The sequence below is a fragment of the Salmo salar genome, chromosome ssa10, assembly GCF_905237065.1.
Source record: "Salmo salar chromosome ssa10, Ssal_v3.1, whole genome shotgun sequence".
NCBI classification, from domain to species: Eukaryota; Metazoa; Chordata; class Actinopteri; order Salmoniformes; family Salmonidae; genus Salmo; species Salmo salar.
Window position 1 is genome coordinate 25,779,080 of NC_059451.1, and position 17,761 is coordinate 25,796,840.

General features: G+C 40.5%; 2 long non-coding RNA genes across 2 annotated transcripts; both read right to left on the reverse strand.

Moving 5' to 3' along the window:
* Window positions 1–1,841: 1,841 nt before the first annotated feature.
* LOC123724393 (uncharacterized) lies at window positions 1,842–10,352 on the reverse strand. The gene is made up of 2 exons (XR_006756924.1): window positions 10,054–10,352; window positions 1,842–5,409 (listed from the first exon to the last, which is right to left on the reverse strand). It is a non-coding gene; the product is annotated as an uncharacterized lncRNA (long non-coding RNA).
* A 4,057-nt stretch (window positions 10,353–14,409) lies between these two features.
* On the reverse strand, window positions 14,410–17,331 carry LOC106613875 (uncharacterized). Its single transcript, XR_001330571.2, has 2 exons — window positions 16,326–17,331; window positions 14,410–15,365 (listed from the first exon to the last, which is right to left on the reverse strand). It is a non-coding gene; the product is annotated as an uncharacterized lncRNA (long non-coding RNA).
* Between the last annotated feature and the right edge of the window lie 430 nt (window positions 17,332–17,761).

A 17,761-nucleotide genomic window follows, 5' to 3' on the forward strand; every position in this document is an offset into this window, starting at 1 on the left:
GTTAGGTTACAGCTTTATTCTTTTTTTTCTCAATCTACACACAATACCCCATAACGACAAAGCAAAAACAGGATTTTAGATTTTTGGGATAATTTATAAAAAATAAAAAATGAAATAACATTTAAATAAGTATTCAGACCCTTTACTCAGTACTTTGTTGAACCACCTTTGGCAGCTATTACAGCCTCGAGTATTCTTGGGTATGACGCTACAAGCTTGACACACCTGTATTTGGAGAGTTTCTCCAATTATTTTCTGCAGATCCTCTCAAGCTCTGACAGGATGGATGGGAGTGTTGCTGCACAGCTATTTTCAGGTCTCTCCAGAGATGTTCGATCAGGTTTAAGTCCGGGCTCTGGCTGGGCCACTCAAGGACATTCAGAGACTTGTCCCAAAGCCACTCCTGCATTGTCTTGGCTGTGTGCTTATGGTCGTTGTCCTGTTGGAAGGTGAATCTTTGCCCAAGTCTGAGGTCCTGAGCACTCTTGAGCAGGTTTTCATCAAGGAGCTCTCTGTACTTTGCTCCGTTCATCATTGGCTCGATCCTGAACTGTCTCCCAGTCCCTGCCGCTGAAAAACATCCCCACAGTATTATTCTGCCACCACCACGCTTCACCATAGGGATGGTTCCAGGTTTCCTCCAGAAGTGCCACATTCAGGCGAAAGTTCAATCTTGCTTTCATCAGACCAGAGAATGTTGTTTCTCATGGTTTAAGAGTATTTAGGTTCCTTTTGGCAAACTCCAAGCGGGCTGTCATGTGCCTTTTACTGAAGAGGGGCTTCCGTCTACCATAAAGGCCTGACTGGTGGAGTGCTGCAGAGATGGTTGCCCTTCTGGAAGGTTCTCCCATCTCCACAGACGAACTCTGGAGCTCTGTCAGAGTGACCATCGGGTTCTTGGTTACCTCCCTGACCAAGGCCCTTCTGCCCCGATTGCTCAGTTTGGCCGGGTAGCCAGCTCTAGGAAGAGTCTTGCTGGTTCCAAACTTCTTCGATTTAAGAATGATGAGGCCACTGTGTTCTTGGGGACCTTCAATGTTGCAGACATGTTTTGGTACCCTTCCCCAGATCTGTGCCTCGACACAATCCTGTCTCAGAGCTGAACAGACAATTCCTTTGACCTCATGGCTTGGGTTTCACTCTGACATGCACTGTCAACTGTGGGACCTTATATAGACAGGTGTGTGCCTTTCCAAACCATGTCCATCAATTGAATTTACCACAGGTGGACTCCAATCAAGTTGTATAAACATCTCAAGGATGCACCTGAGCTCAATTTTGAGTCTCATAGCAAAGGGTCTGAATACTTACGTAAATAAGGTATTTCTGTTTTAAAAAATGTAATACATTTGCAAAAAAATCTGAAAAAGAGTTTTTGCTTTTTCATTATGGGATATTGTGTGCAGATTGTTGAGGATAAAAAAAAATACATTTTAGAATAAGGCTGTAACGTAACAAAATGTGGAAAAAGTCAAGGGGTATCAATACCTACCGAAGGCACCCCATACCCTGTTAAATAGACCAACTGATTTTCTGTATTCACCTACTCAACCGTTAGAGACTTATTATGGACAGAGCACCATGTCATCTACAGGGGACTGATAGTCAGTGCCAGCACAGTTAATACATATTGATCCCTCCAAATCATTACATATTAATCTTAAAATAATAGACATTTAATAAGTGTGAAGTAACAAAGTGAATGGTAATTGGCTTTCAGATAGCACTCTAATAATGCAATGTCTTAGTAATTTGAATACGTAAATGTTTCAATACAAGGTCTTGTTAAAGTTGCGTCAATTTAATCTGGTATCGGAACAAAATAGTCAGCACATAGTAACTTCTGATTTCTTTGTACTTTAATTAATGCAAACCCTTGAAGGGTAAATAGCTGGTTCGTATATACGGGCTCCCTGTAACACCTCGCAGGGCAAAACAGAGAACTGAAATGACATCATAAGTTCTTCCTTAAATACTTCTTGACAGACGTAGTTCCCTCTCCCTGAGGGCCTGTCATAGTAGAGGCTTGGGTGTGGTTTAGACTTACTCCAGCCTATCGTTGGCGTGCAGGCTGGTCCCAGCCTCTAGACGCATCTTTGTTGCCAGGCATAGTTGTCTTCTAGCTTATCTTCGTGTGTGTACCCGAGAGTCAGACACCCAAGGACAGTGCCTGTTTTTATGCTACAGCTATCTTCCATTCTACCAGCCCCTCCCGTACACCTGTCCTTGAGCGGCCCCACAACCAGGCATTGTGTGTGTGTGTCACAAGTCTACTCAGCCTACACTCCTACTAGCCAGCAACCCTCCAGTTAGTCATGTCTATTATATGTTGCTCAATCTATGTTAATACAATATAAACCTCTTAGTGCATTACAATCCGTTCATACTTAGGCCTACATCTACTGTAAATGGTAATGCATCACATCTAATAAGTGAAATAAAACCCAACAATCCCCCTTTTCACACCTGATAGGTGTGAATACATAAGTTCTTAAAATTTCAGGGAAATTTTGAGATTCCCCCTTTTGACACCCCCTAGGGTGTCACTCAACACAATTGTAAATTACCAATTTAAGGATTAAATGATTAGTTAAAAACCCTCACGTCCTTCCGACTACACCTAACCTGTACTAGGTTGACTACCAGTCACCCAGGAACTTCAAACCTTCACATAAGGAAAGACAAATAGTACACAGGATAAATTCAGAACATATTATTTAAAAAACGTATAAAAAGAAGACCTTTTTGCGACAGTGGCTACACCTAACATGTATGGGACAGACTTTTTGTCCCAATACTTAAAACCTTCACATCCACCTGCCACTACATTACATATGAGTACATTTTAGACAAACTTTATTCGACCACTTCCTCAACAGTAAACCAAGGATCGTCCTCAGACAGACCCGTCTTTTGCCCAGAGGTTGATTCAGTATCCACTGGGGTCACTTCCATCAAAGACATCATTCCGGTTGCTCTGACAACTTCTGTAAGATATTTTCTCAAGCAAGGGATTATACAGGCAACACAACACAACAATAATAAGAACACAAGCACTAGGGTCAGGAATCCAGTAACCACCATAGATGTGTACTTACCAAAAATGATGGTTAGCCAATTCCCCTCGTCTACCCCCGCTACACCCTTCATTTCAGCAGATAGCTTGTCAAGTCCCAGTAGGGCTTTGGTAATGCTACCATCAGGGCTAGTGTTATTAGGGATAAAAGTACAGCATTGTTCACCAAACGTTTTATACACCCACCATTATTAGCCAATATCATATCCAACTCCTATCTATTTTGTCTAGCGGTTCTAGTGGTAGCCTCTAGTTGCTCAGCCATACCTGTCAGTGCAGTGCGAGTATAGTTAACAAATCTCTGTTACACACACATCAGTAAAGAACTCAACCCAGCTTTAGGCGGCTGTATTTTTCCCACAGTACACATACATTCCTTATCAACCTTGCCTCCTGTCTTCTATCTCCTGCCCACTAGCCGTTCCCAGGCCGTTGTTACTCTCCCTAACTTAGGGAGGCTTCTTCTCCTGTTCCCTTCCCAAGGTCGTCTTATCAACTCTGCCCTGCTCATTCTGGTAACAGTGTCTTACTCACACAGTATTGGAATATAGTTTTTAACCCATTATTATAGCCTTATTTTGAATACATTTCAACAGGTTATAAGGTTTCTGAGTGAAATCTTTTAGTCAAACCTTTCATTACATCCACCCGATTGGCTAAATATTTCACATACATTATAACACATCTATTTTTATTGGATTCAGCAATTTCACACAAAATCAAACTAATTCAGGAAACTCTAAAGATGGTCTCATCTAACATGGGCTCCTCATAATTGAATGAATCCTCCACCAGGCTCGGCAGTAGGTATTTGTCGTCCCACTGATCTGAACTTTGACTCCGTCCGTATCTCACCATCTGCTGCGTCATCGATCTCTCGAGAGTCCTGGTGATTAAACCTCTCACACATGGGACGAGACAACATCCACACAATACAAACACACTCATACAGGTGAAAGCAGCCCATAATACAGTTCTTGCAACACTTTTCCATTTCCCAAACATGAGCTGTGTTATCAGGAATGTACGTACAGCAATGAACCTAATCATTCTACCTACACCATCCTCTTTTGCCAGTAACATATCGTGAGTCAGTCTATTTTACCAGGTCATGAGGGAGGTGGCGGATAATTGGTCAGAGAACCTCTTTACTGCATCCCCGGTTTCATTCATGAATCTCTGTTGATTATAAAAGATGTCATTAATCCAATCCACATTTTCATTTATTGTCAACTACCAAAATAATGTAGTGTTAAAGCCTTCACATATTTGATTCATAGCTTTGTATTCATCTGGAACTTCCCTGAGGATGCCAATAGCATCCTCAGGGATGCTATTGCCACTCCCATCCTGATCAAAACTCCTCCTGTGCCTACTTTAGCCTCCTATAACTGGCCTCTGATGACTAACTCGACTTGGTTGGACCTATAACCCCAGGGCGCAAGTTCCTAACCACCCTTTGTGGTCATTTCTGTCGTATGCGTCCTTTGCTGGTACTAGCCCACCCTTCATCAGTTATAGGTTCTGTGAGGTTAAACATTTTCTATTCATCTTTCAAACCTAAGTCAGTCACATTAACGATTACGTTCAGCCATTAAAATCATCTTAGTTCTCGGTGCCATTCTTGTATCTATAACACTGGTGCTCATCAGGAATTTAGGTGAACCGAGGTGGGTTGGCTGAGTACTTCAATCTGGCCAACCCCAATTCCTGTACAGTTGTCTGCTTCCCCAGGAAATTGTTTAATGTTTACCTTAAATTCTACATCTCGATCTTCTTTGGTTCCTTATTCTGTATGTCACTCATCAGTGTATTATATAGTTTATCCTCTACTTCTTCTCAATGACAACGGTATCCTATGATTAGTACCGGAAGGTGGTGGATCTGAATGTTTCAGAAAGATTAGACTATGATGCAGCTCAGAGTCTCTACTCTTCCCAAAAACCGCCAACCCGCTCCTGCCCTTAGTCGATCTGCTAGGTACCACCCCATACTCACACCTCTAGGAGCACACACAGTGATGAACGGTCGGGATAGGAAATCTTCGTAAAGGAGGTAACCCCCGGACCCTGTTGGTACTCGGTTCTTCTCCTAACTCTGTGTGTGATCAGCAGTGGATATGTGTACATACCTTCTTGCAGTGGATAACGTGGACCCAAGTTACTCTCTCAGCTTTTCTAATGGCAAAGGCAATGGTTTAACAGAACCTGCTATGGGCCCTCCCAACAGGACTGCTTCCAGTTTTTTCTCCTCAGGGACTGGATCCACACCCAGTCTCCTGGTTGGATTGAGTGAATCACCTTCTCCTGTAATTCACCTGTTGGACACAAAATCTTGGACATACGGGTTTGGTTAACAGTCTTCTCATGTGCTCTGCTAGTATTTCTTCAACTTCTATGTCTACCTGTTCTGGTATCTCTATTCTCCCTAACTCTGGCATTCTATAGGCTCTACCTGATTAGCTAAAATGTCATCCATCATTTAAAGAGATAGATCCCAGTAAATCAACACTAGGGATAATATCTTGACCTGTCACGTTGACTTGGACTGGAGGATAGGTGGAATCAAGTGCAGGAGACAGAGGTGCTGGAGGTGAGTGTTTTTTAATGATCCTACTCACACACACGCCGAAAAGCACAGGGTGCTATACAAAGTTCCAGTAATTGGTTAACTGCGCCCGTACAGCACAAACAAAATACACTTTCTAAGGCAAGGAGCGCAGCCCGGTAAATCCTTCCACAAAAAAACAAACTATCGATCACACAACGTGAACAATAAACAATCCCGCACAAAATCCCAACTGAAAACACACATTAAATAAGTCCCCACTAATGACATACACAAAACAGGTGCGGAACAGACAGACAAAACTAAACGACACCGATCGGTGGCAGCTAATAGGCCGGCGACGACGACCGCCGAGCGCCGCCCGACCGAGGAGGGGCGCCACTTTCGTTGGATCCTGTGACATGACCTCATTTTTTAGTTACCATAATCATGTCCACCAAGTAAGTTGGGAACGCTTCTACCCATTTGCTATACTTATCTGTTATTGTTAAACACCCCTTCTTCCCCTCAATTTGGAATAGTTCAATAAGTCCATTTCCAAATGTTGGAATGGATATTCTACAACAAACAATTTGTTTAAGTAATTATCCTAACCTGTTCTATCGCCTGCTCTACCATACTCCCCCTATTTATAACATGGATCAAGCCATGTATCAGTTTTGCTGCATATCTAGACAGTGTCTTTGGTAAGGTTAGTAAATTATCCTTATGTCAGCCCTTTTCTTGTAGGATTGCCCCCTTTCATTTTCCACATGTCCAATTCTCCCTGGGGCATTCATCCTTAGCTATTCTGTAATAATTCTCTGTCAAGTGTTTTATCTTCTTTAAGATTTATCTGTGCTGTTTTGTATGGTTTTAAATGTCTATGTGCTTGTCTGTGTAAATAGTAACTTTTCTCTCCTTTCTTATTTCACCGGTTCTAGTCAATGCTACTATTTCGGCCTACTGTGCAGAATAGTGTCTGGGCAATGGTTCAGTGTCTAACACCTGAAACCAACTAAGCTTTCATTGTCCTTTTAGTTAGGGTAACAATTACTTTCAACAAAATGATCATATCTCCTCCTAGCGAATTTACCAAAAATAAACTTAAAATCAAAACTAAAATACATGCCTGCCAACGGAGCTGATAGTCTCTCCATGAATTAATATCCTAGAGCTAAGTGAACCAAATTCTCTGTCTATCTACTCCTGCTGGCCCCCCTCCTTTCTTCCTGCTACTCCCCAACCCTCAAGGTTTCAGCAGTGCAGGAGAGGATCTCTCCGTCTGCTGTCTTATTCCATAGCTACTTAAATTTATCTCGATACCCACAATGATTCTAGATTACCTACAGATGTCATATATTCCTGTCCTGTTGGCTTAGAATATATCCTAATGCTTGACATAAGTCTACCATTATTAAACTTACTCACAACAAAATATAATACTATTATATCAATTCCACAGCCTTGTTGTGTTAAATCTCTTACACTGCTTTCAACCACAGCTGACTTCCTAAGGGAAAATAAACGTATCTAGATCATGTAAAAAATAAAAAAATACCCTAATTATCAAACGATATTCACCTACCATAATCAGATCATAATGATTCATCTGAACTTCTCCACAAAGAAAAATTATTGTACCCTTATCGTCATTCTATCTTCTCATTGGTTCAAATTATCAATTGTGTCTAAGAACTTTAACTCCATCATAATTATCAGTTCTACAAATTTCCTTAAAGTCAGTATCACAAATGATCTTAAATTCACCATTCAAATGGCTTTTCATTGCGGCTGATCAGACCACAAAAGGAAAAGTCACCAGAGGGGTCAAAAGTCATACCACCCTTTCAGAACCGTGTTTCTTACTACTTTAGATAAATGAAGGCTAAGAACTTTATCCACATTTTTGTATCTCAAGTTCCCAGAACATTCCCTATCAAAAGAATTTCACGTGTTTAATTAAAACTCAGAAAACAAAACTTCAACGATTCCATGGGTGTATAACTTCTAAGATTCCATATGTGTGTATACCCCTTTAAGATATCCTGTCCCTAGGAATTTGAAATGCTCCTCTTTCCAGAAAATACAACCACTTGGTCAGCATTTCATCCTACTACACCGATTCAAAAACCCAAATGTTGACTACAAACAAAACCTAATAATAACTCCCCTGTACTTCCTCAAATCATTAATCATTCGTTTTAAACTTCCTCGATGGTTCTGTGTACTTTAATTGAACATACACTACCTTTGGATAAAATATTTTACTTCCAATCTATGAAACCCCATATTTTAACGTACTGTTTGACTAATTTGACCCAAGATTGCTTAAAACCTTAAAACCCCTTCAGTCTGTCTGCAAACCGGCCCATTCTGTTTGCTAGGAATACCCTGCCGTTATACACAACTATGTTTAATGTGCATTGTCCCTGTAAAAATAAAATTAACTCCACCTGTAATTTACTTTAATAACTTAATATTTTTCCATGCAATGTTCAATTCACTGGTATTACTAAACAATCAATACCACGAATCAATAACCAGAATTTATCACATCACAAAATGCTTCCTTCCAGCCAAACATAGCCCAGCGCTCACACCCCACTCTCCTCTTTTCACCCGTAGGGAAAAACATTACCTCTTTTCAAACAGCGTTTTGCCTTACCTCTATCGCAAGATTAAAACCAATGTTACAACTGTATCTCTCTTTCGGCTTCACACTTATGAAATGTCTATGACCTTAAATGTAACATGTAAATCGCCAAATTTATAAAATACTTAATACAACTCCCTTCAAACCTATCCGCACATTATAATTCATTAGATTTCGGTAACTGTCTCTTCAATTTAAACTAAACAAGCAATCAAAACGTTCGGTTTATATCTTAAACAACCACTAACAACCGTATGGTTCCAGTCAAAACATAACAATAATTAAATTTTAGTCCCATGGTGCATGGGCTGGGATCCGAACTCAGGCCTCCCGCATGGCAGGCGAGAATTCTACCACTGAACCATAATGTTATGGAACTGATTGATACTCCTCGCAAATAACCCTATTTATCAATGTCTGTAGTCGTAAAATTAGGCACGTACTATCGATACAATTTCCAGAATATAGCCCTAATGTAAATGTCTAAGCCTTTCTCCTGCGACCGTTGACTCTGCCTCTCTCTCCTTCTACGCTTGCCTTCTGCGGGCTCCAGACAGCCACACCCTGGCTATGTCTAACCCTCGACATGCTGTTTCCCTGTCTTGTCCCCACATACCTTATGCATCATTCTTACCATTAGTCCCAACTTTTCCACATCCAAACTTCCATCAAATTCATACTTCCTTCTCCACATTGGACCGAAATAAATATTTATTTTATAACATTTAACTCCATGTATCGCTCATCTCCCGTTAGTCCTGCACCTCCTTTAAGGTGTTTGTTTGTTACATTACTATCGTAGTTATTCTGCTCCTTTTCCCACTCTAGAATTTTTAGAAGCAGTATTCGTATGAATCTTAAATTATATTTTATTCTGTGTTTTTTTTTATTATTTTTTTTTAAAACTCTGATCCAATTACAATCTGTGTGTACTTGCTATTGATCTCTATGTGTGTGCTGTATTTTCCTTTGTCCATGTCCTACTGGTAATTTCCTCTAGGATCCCAGAATAATTTCTTTCATGATTTTTGATAGATCCATTAGGTCTCACATGTATATGGCTTTTGACCCTCTTATCCATCTCACACACAATTATCCTCTTACCCCTGTGGAAACTTCCCAATGTGTCTGTGTTGCAATATCATTTATTCTACACCTAATTTGGACATAATTTTATCTTCAAACTTCTATTATACTATCATTCTCTTGCCTTTACATTCCTAATTTACTATTCCTCTTTTATCTCGCCTACAACCTCACCTCCTTTCCTAAGAATTACTCCGCCGAACCTAGTCGTACCCTCGTAGTCACGAACCTCGTCGGTCATCCAGTATTCTTATCTAAAATTTTCCGATCCTAGTCGAACCCTCGTAGTTACGGACCTCGCCGGTGTAATTCTTCGAACCTAGCCGTACCCTCGTAGTTACGGACCTCGCCGATAGCAATTACTAATTCAATTATTCCCTATATCCTCGAACCTAGCCGTACCCTCGTAGTTACGGACCTCGCCGAGAGATTTCTGTATTTTCCCTGAACCTAACCGCACCTTTATATTTACGGATCTCGCCAGTGGACCAATACTCAAAGTTACAAGGTAATAACAACACATTCACCATGGGTTTGCATGTCACAATAATGACTCTATAATATTTCTTATCTACTCATAATAATTCATAATTTGGTTCACTTACATCGAACAGGTGCTTCACAAAATTAATTTGGATAAAGCCAATATGAAGAACTTTAGTTATTATAACAATAGGTGTCTGCTTACCTGTTTTTAGTTGTCCGGACTCTTTGTGAAACACACAGTTTTCCGAGAGCGAAGTCCAATTGGCTGATCAATACTCAGCGAAGTCGTCCCTCTACCAGAACGTCGGGGTTACCATGTTAAAGTTGCGTCAATTTAATCTGGTATCGGAACAAAATAGTCAGCACATAGTAACTTCTGATTTCTTTGTACTTTAATTAATGCAAACCCTTGAAGGGTAAATAGGTGGTTCGTATATACGGGCTCCCTGTAACACCTCGCAGGGCAAAACAGAGAACTGAAATGACATCATAAGTTCTTCCTTAAATACTTCTTGACAGACGTAGTTCCCTCTCCCTGAGGGCCTGTCATAGTAGAGGCTTGGGTGTGGTTTAGACTTACTTCAGCCTATCGTTGGCGTGCAGGCTGGTCCCAGCCTCTAGACGCATCTTTGTTGCCAGGCATAGTTGTCTTCTAGCTTATCTTCGTGTGTGTACCTGAGAGTCAGACACCCAAGGACAGTGCCTGTTTTTATGCTACAGCTATCTTCCATTCTACCAGCCCCTCCCGTACACCTGTCCTTGAGCGGCCCCACAACCAGGCATTGTGTGTGTGTGTCACGAGTCTACTCAGCCTACACTCCTACTAGCCAGCAACCCTCCAGTTAGTCATGTCTATTATATGTTGCTCAATCTATGTTACTACAATATAAACCTCTTAGTGCATTACAATCCGTTCATACTTAGGCCTACATCTACTGTAAATAGTAATGCATCACATCTAATAAGTGAAATAAAACCCAACAGTCTCATGACGAACACAGGGATTGAGCATTGGGACTGATATTAAATGAGGCCGCCATCTTGTGTTTGGGTCAGTGATAAGCTTCCTATGGAACAACAGATGGATGGGACAACACACTGAACTCAAACAGGCTGTGGGGAAATTTGGGACAAAGGTATGAATTATTAATAAGACACGTTTTTGACAATGTATTACTCAATTCTACGGTTTGGGTAGCACCAGTGATTTAAGTAAGAATGCAATGTCATCTAAAACAATCTGTTTCCATTACATTGAACTGTGTCCAGTTGTTTGTTTTTAATCCTACGATTTTTACCACACACATGCCAGCACCCACACAAAACCCACCTGTTAATGAATATTTGTTAGTGGTTAATACTCTGATTTATTGTGTGAGGTCTTTTTATTTTAGTTTTAATGGGTTTTTCACAGGTCAGAAAGGATGCAACTTAAAGGGTACACAAATTACATTTTCTGAAGTTTCTATTGTCAGAGTTTTGGTTGCACACATGTAAATTCTCTTGATAAGAAATGTAATGAAAAATCCAATGTAAACCTGATACACAAAATGTTTGAAATATCATTAAATAATGTCTGACGTACAGGGAAATAAACAAACTCACTTAATAGGGCTGACTGACTTCTGACCTCTGTTCTGACTTTCTGGTGAGGCCTGATCACCCTCACTAGAAAGACTAGAGACATTTGGTGAGATTTAAATGGGCTATGTAAACACTAATAATTAGAAGTTTATAAGTTATCAATAGTGCTATGTGTGATTCGGACCACGAGAAGGACAGAGAGAGAGCGCTGCCCCTGAATGAGGGACACCTGTCTCTAGTTTATTTTACCATTACCTTATGGGATACAATTAAGTTAAGGTGGAGTCGTCAAGGGCTGTAATTCTAATTTTATTTGTTATTTTGATTTAACCTCTTACATCTAGACGTTCCGCTAGCGGAACACCTGCTCCAATATCCAATGATGGGCGTGGCGCGAAATACAAATTCCTCTAAAATCCGAAAACTTCCATTTTTCAAACATATGACTATTTTACAGCATTTTAAAGACAAGACTTTCATTAATCTAACCACACTGTCCGATTTCAAAAAGGCTTTACAACGAAAGCAAAACATTAGATTATGTCAGCAGAGTACCCAGCCAGAAATAATCAGACACTCATTTTTCAAGCTAGCATATAATGTCACAAAAAACAAAACCACAGCTAAATGCAGCACTAACCTTTGATGATCTTCATCAGATGACAACCCTAGGACATTATGTTATACAATGCATGCATGTTTTGTTCAATCAAGTTCATATTTATATCAAAAACCAGCTTTTTTACATTAGCATGTGACGTTCAGAACTAGCATACCCCCGCAAACATCCGGTGAATTTACTAAATTACTCACGATAAACGTTCACAAAAAACATAACAATTATTTTAAGAATTATAGATACAGAACTCCTCTATGCACTCGATATGTCCGATTTTAAAATAGCTTTTCGGTGAAAGCACATTTTGCAATATTCTCAGTAGATAGCCCAGCCATCACGGCTAGCCATTTAGACACCGACCAAGTTTAGCCCTGATCAAACTCCGATTTACTATTACAAAAGTTTCATTACCTTTGTTGTCTTCGTCAGAATGCACTCCCAGGACTGCTACTTCAATAACAAATGTTGGTTTGGTCCAAAATAATCCATCGTTATATCCAAATTGCGCCGTTTTGTTCGTGCGTTCCAAGACACTATCCGAAATGGTAAATCAGCGAGCATGGCGCAATTCGTGACAAAAGATTTCTAAATATTCCATTACCGTACTTCGAAGCATGTCAACCGCTGTTTAAAATCCATTTTTATGCAATTTTTCTCGTAAAAAAGCGATAATATTCCGACCGGGAATCTCTGTTTAGCTAAACAGAGGAAAGAAAACAAAGCTTTCGGTCGACGCGGGCACGTGCCTGAGTCTCACAGTACTGTAACCAGCCACTACCCAAACGTGCTACTTTGTTTCAGCCAGAGCCTGCAAAGCCACGATTCAGCATTTTGCCGCCTTCTGAGAGTCCATGTGAGCCGTAGAAAGTGTCACGTAAGAGCAGAGATCCCCTGTAATAGATAGAGATAATCAACAAGGCCAAGAAATGGTCAGACGGGTACTTCCTGTACAGAATCTTCTCAGGTTTTGGCCTGCCAAATGAGTTCTGTTATACTCACAGACACCATTCAAACAGTTTTAGAAACTTTGGAGTGTTTTCTATCCAAAGCTAATAATTATATGCATATTCTAGTTTCTGGGCAGGAGTACTAATCAGATTAAATCGGGTACGTTTTTTATCCGTCCATTGAAAATACTGTCCCCTAGCCATAACAGGTTAACAGGCAGTGATGTTTTTTTGCATGCATGAATCTCAATGTGAGTCATGTGTCCAAAGGGGAATTACCAGTCCCTGGGGCCCTTTGGTAAATATGCAAATTGATTTTGTTCACATGCCTGCCTATAAAAGGAATACATGTGTTGGTAGTGGTTGACAGTTACTCCAAATGGATTGAAGTTTTCCCCACCTCAAGTGATATATGTGTATTGCTGTTGTTTTGTTTGCTTTGTTTTTGTCTCGCTTCAATAACAAATCTCACCAGATTGGGTCTGCTGGATGGCTGGGATTTCTCCCTAAGGATTAGCCCTCTAACTCCCTGACCCCGTAACTCTGCAGTGAGATCGTCAAGATGATAGGGGAGTATAAGCCAATATGGAGAAGGGGGGGAAAAATGGTTTCAACTGTGTGTTGTTATTGACATTTGTTCTGGAAATCTGTATTAAGAATATTGGTAGTAGCAATAATTTGTCATACAGTGAATAATTTGTATGGATTTCCTGAATCAGAAATGCCCTAAACTAAACTGTTGTTCTGGTCTGTCCTCTCTCGAGGTTATGGCGAAGGTGACCACAGATGGTATCTAGATGCATGGAAGGGATCATTTGGCCGAGAACAGTGTGAACCTCACCCCCTCTAACCGGCTGAAGTAATGACGTTCACTATGGTCCTTCACCACTTCTACCGTGAGACCTGAGTCCGAGCCAACAACCTGTACACAGCATCCAGTCAAAGCTATCAACTGCCTTTTCTCTCATGAGTGCGACATGAGTCCACGTGGAGTGAGCATGGAGAGAGATCCCGTCCAAACTTCTCTCATGCTGCTGGTGTACTGGTAGGACATAATGGTTTGTAAAGGACATTATCAAGGGCCATCCACTTTGAACATGTTGAACATTGAACATTGGGAGGACGAACCGAAACACTCTCTGAAGAAGAACATGAAGAAACACCAGAAGAATGAGGGCCGGGAGGGAGGGGGATGGTCAACCGTGCCCGTAATTAATAGGCTTATCCAAAATTGTTTATTTGGGGTATGAGGTTGATTGTGGAGGTCTGCACACTGCAAAATGTATAGTACTTTAGACTAGAAATGCATTGAGATACCGATCTGTCATTAACATGCCACTCCCGACAAAAGCTCCAGCTGAAATGTCATTGCCAGAATCCATAAATGAAATGTGTAATGAAACATGTGTAACTGTGAAGCAAAGGTCTTAACATTTTACTGCAATGGTTTTACAAGTATAACCCAGAATAATTGTACAACCCCGCCATGTTTTATATTTCAAGTTTACCCTCATTGATCGAGACAGGTGGGTGTCCACCCCAAAGTGTCGCATGTCATGATGACAGACCTGTCTAGATCAATGAGAGAAGACTTGAAAAAGACAAGATGGTGGCATACATATTGTTGTATTACTTCATGGAGCAGAAAAAGTATTCATTTTTAATAATTGAGTATTTTCTCAATTCAAACTGACCCCCTGCAACTGGACAGACATTTTATGAGACTCCTGTTTCCACAAATCAAGGACGAAGACAGCATCGCTAAGGTTGGTTGAAGATTCTCTTTGCTACACCAAACAGTACCTGTCCTGTAAGTCCCAGTAATGGTTAAATCACATTATCTGGTTTAACAATCTGTAGCTAAGAGAACTGGTGATCAGCAGATGATGGGAGAGGTAGTCATGTTGAAATTGTCATTCCCAAAGAAACATACAGTATGATCAGTGAAGTAAAGTTCAGAGAATTATTTATTTAACTAGGCAAGTCAGTTAAGAACAAATTCTTATTTACAATGATGGCCTGACACAGCCTACGCGCCGCCCTATGGGACTCCCAATCGTGGCCGGATGTGATGCAGCCTGGATTCTAACCAGGTAGTGCAGTGACGCCTCTTGCACTGAGATGAAGTGTCTTAGACCACTGCGTCACTTGGGAGCCATACTTGTACAGCTGTGGGAGGCGTGTTGTCATGATCAAACTGCCATTCAGCTCCTCTTGAGTCATCTTCTGCTTGAAATCCAGCATAATGTCCAATCCATCGAGAGGGATACAGCTCTGCTACAATGACACACACTGGCAAAGGAATTCTGTTTCTCTCCATCTAGAATCCACTCCAGGAAGAAGCCCAGGCACCACTCGAATTGTCTATAAGTAAAAAACAAATAAATTATACTCTATTGTACAGTGTGAACAACATTTAAACTATGCCAGCATAACATCAACATTAGGGTAGACTAGTTGAACATGCATACATCTGCACAGAGATTACATTTAGAACTGTATCTAGCCTAATATAAATAAATATGGCATAACCCTCAACCTTTGCACAATGACCAGACCGTGCAAATGTACCCAGGTAGGTAGGCAGACTGTATCTAGCTACAGCCATGTCTATCAGACATACTTAGGCAAATATTTTTTATAGTAAAACCAGCTTATCGGTTTGAGATTTAGAACAGTAAATGGTTGCATTATTGTTTTTCCTCACTGTTAGCTAGTAAACTTAACTAGCCAATAATTATTTACATCTGTTTGGAATCCTATCTTGCAACATGCCTATCATTTTGTGAGATTGGTTAGGATTATGACCGTGGATGCTTTACAATGTCAACCCTTGTCAATAATGTTACATGGCTAGCTAGTAAAATTATTTACATTGGTGATGTTACATGTTTGCTAACAAGTTACAAATGCGAGGCATGGCGCATAACAAGTAGGCAGGCGCTAGACTAACTTGCAAGCCAACTCCTGTCATGACGTGCTAATGTTTTCTGGTAAAACTAGCTTTCGGTGGCTGGTTGTAACGCTGTAGCTTTCTGTTAAGTAGCCATATCTACGACTAAAAAGAGAAGAGGTTTAACAGTCAAGATAAAATAGATATCCGATTGTAAAACATATATTTTGTCATAAATATGGCTATATGTAGTTGTTTAGCTAGCTAGACTAGCTAATTTAGCTAACTACCTACCTAAATTAGCATACAGAAAAAGCATTTCATTCCCCCCCATCCATCTTAACACAGTAGTATGTTAGCCAGCAATACAAAATTGGGTTTCAGTAGATAAACTAAAGTTAGCTAGCTGGATTGCAGGAAAAATAACTTACTTAGCTAGACACCATGTTTGTCTTCTGCCCTCTTCGTACTGGCATCGGCTGTAACTGAGCTTCTAGCTAAATCCAACTCTTTGTTTCGAATCCTCTTTGCTAGAGCCTGTTGAAACATGTATGGTTGAATGTCACCATGTAGCTAATAGAACATTAAAAAATGCTCCATTAGCGAATTTGTGTTGATGAGAGGAATCACTTAAAGCCATCCCAGTCTGGTTAGTTCTTTCAGTTTTCCCCAAAGGATTGTGTTAGTGTCCACCTCCCTTTCAAAAAAGCCTGCCTTGGGGAGGGATGGGGCCAGAGCACGAAGTACTGCCACACACGAGTTGTAGTCTTTCAGAGACTGGAAAAAAATTCTCCGTTTGTAAATTTAGCAATTCATCCGCATAGGGTGTATCTCCTGGGCAATTATGTCATCTCACTGACTTAGAAATGCCTCAGACATGATGAAAACAAGCCCAGATTCCCCCAGGATGAATTTCTCCTTTTAAATCTCAGCCAGTCACACTTCATATTCGATGTAGGCGATCAGATGGTAGCTTGCTAACTGCACAGAGGCAATGCACACAACACTAAATACTTCATCTAAGCTAGCTAACCTGTAGCTAGTATAAACATAATGAAATCACAATGGATTTGTTTCTATTAAACAACTACCTGTGTAGTGTTCTTAGCAGGCTAGCTATGTTGTGCTAACGTTAACTAGCTAGATAAACATTTGGCTATGGGCTGGCACTGGTAGTATGGGGTTATGGAGAGTGAATTCAATTGTTTCTTCGTCATCTTGCTACTGTTGGGTTGTGTCAATTCGAATCTGGTATTGGAATAAAATAGTCAGTACAGAGTAACTACTAATTTCTTTGTACTTTAATTAATGCAAACTCTTGAATGGTAAATATGATGTTCGTATATACGGGCTCACTGAAACACCACGCAGGGCAGACAGAGAACTAACTATTCAACCACAAATTTCAACCACAAGTTTCAACCACATAGTTCCGCTCCTTGCTGGGCCTGTCAGAGTAGAGGCTGGGTGTGGTTTAAACTTACTCCAGCCTATCGTTGGCGTGCAGGCTGGTCCCAGCCTCCTGGCTCATCACATGTTGCCAGGCGTTGGATCTTATCTTCTTAGTGTATACTCAAGAGTCAGCAACCACTCAATTTCCAGTGATTGACTTATTCAGTTGTTTCTCCACTCTATCTGTTCTTCACATGCTCCCCTTGTGATGGGTTTCACAACCTCCTATCACTAAGTCAGCTGCTTACACCTTGATACACAATGTTCTCTTTGTCTACCCATTATGCTGTCCTGTTTAAGTTCTGATATATTATAACCATAATTATAGTTGCACATTCAATATCTGCAGAAGCATAAAACCGAAAAATAACCCCACACTACTTAGCAAAAAATAAAAGCAACATGTAAAGTCTTG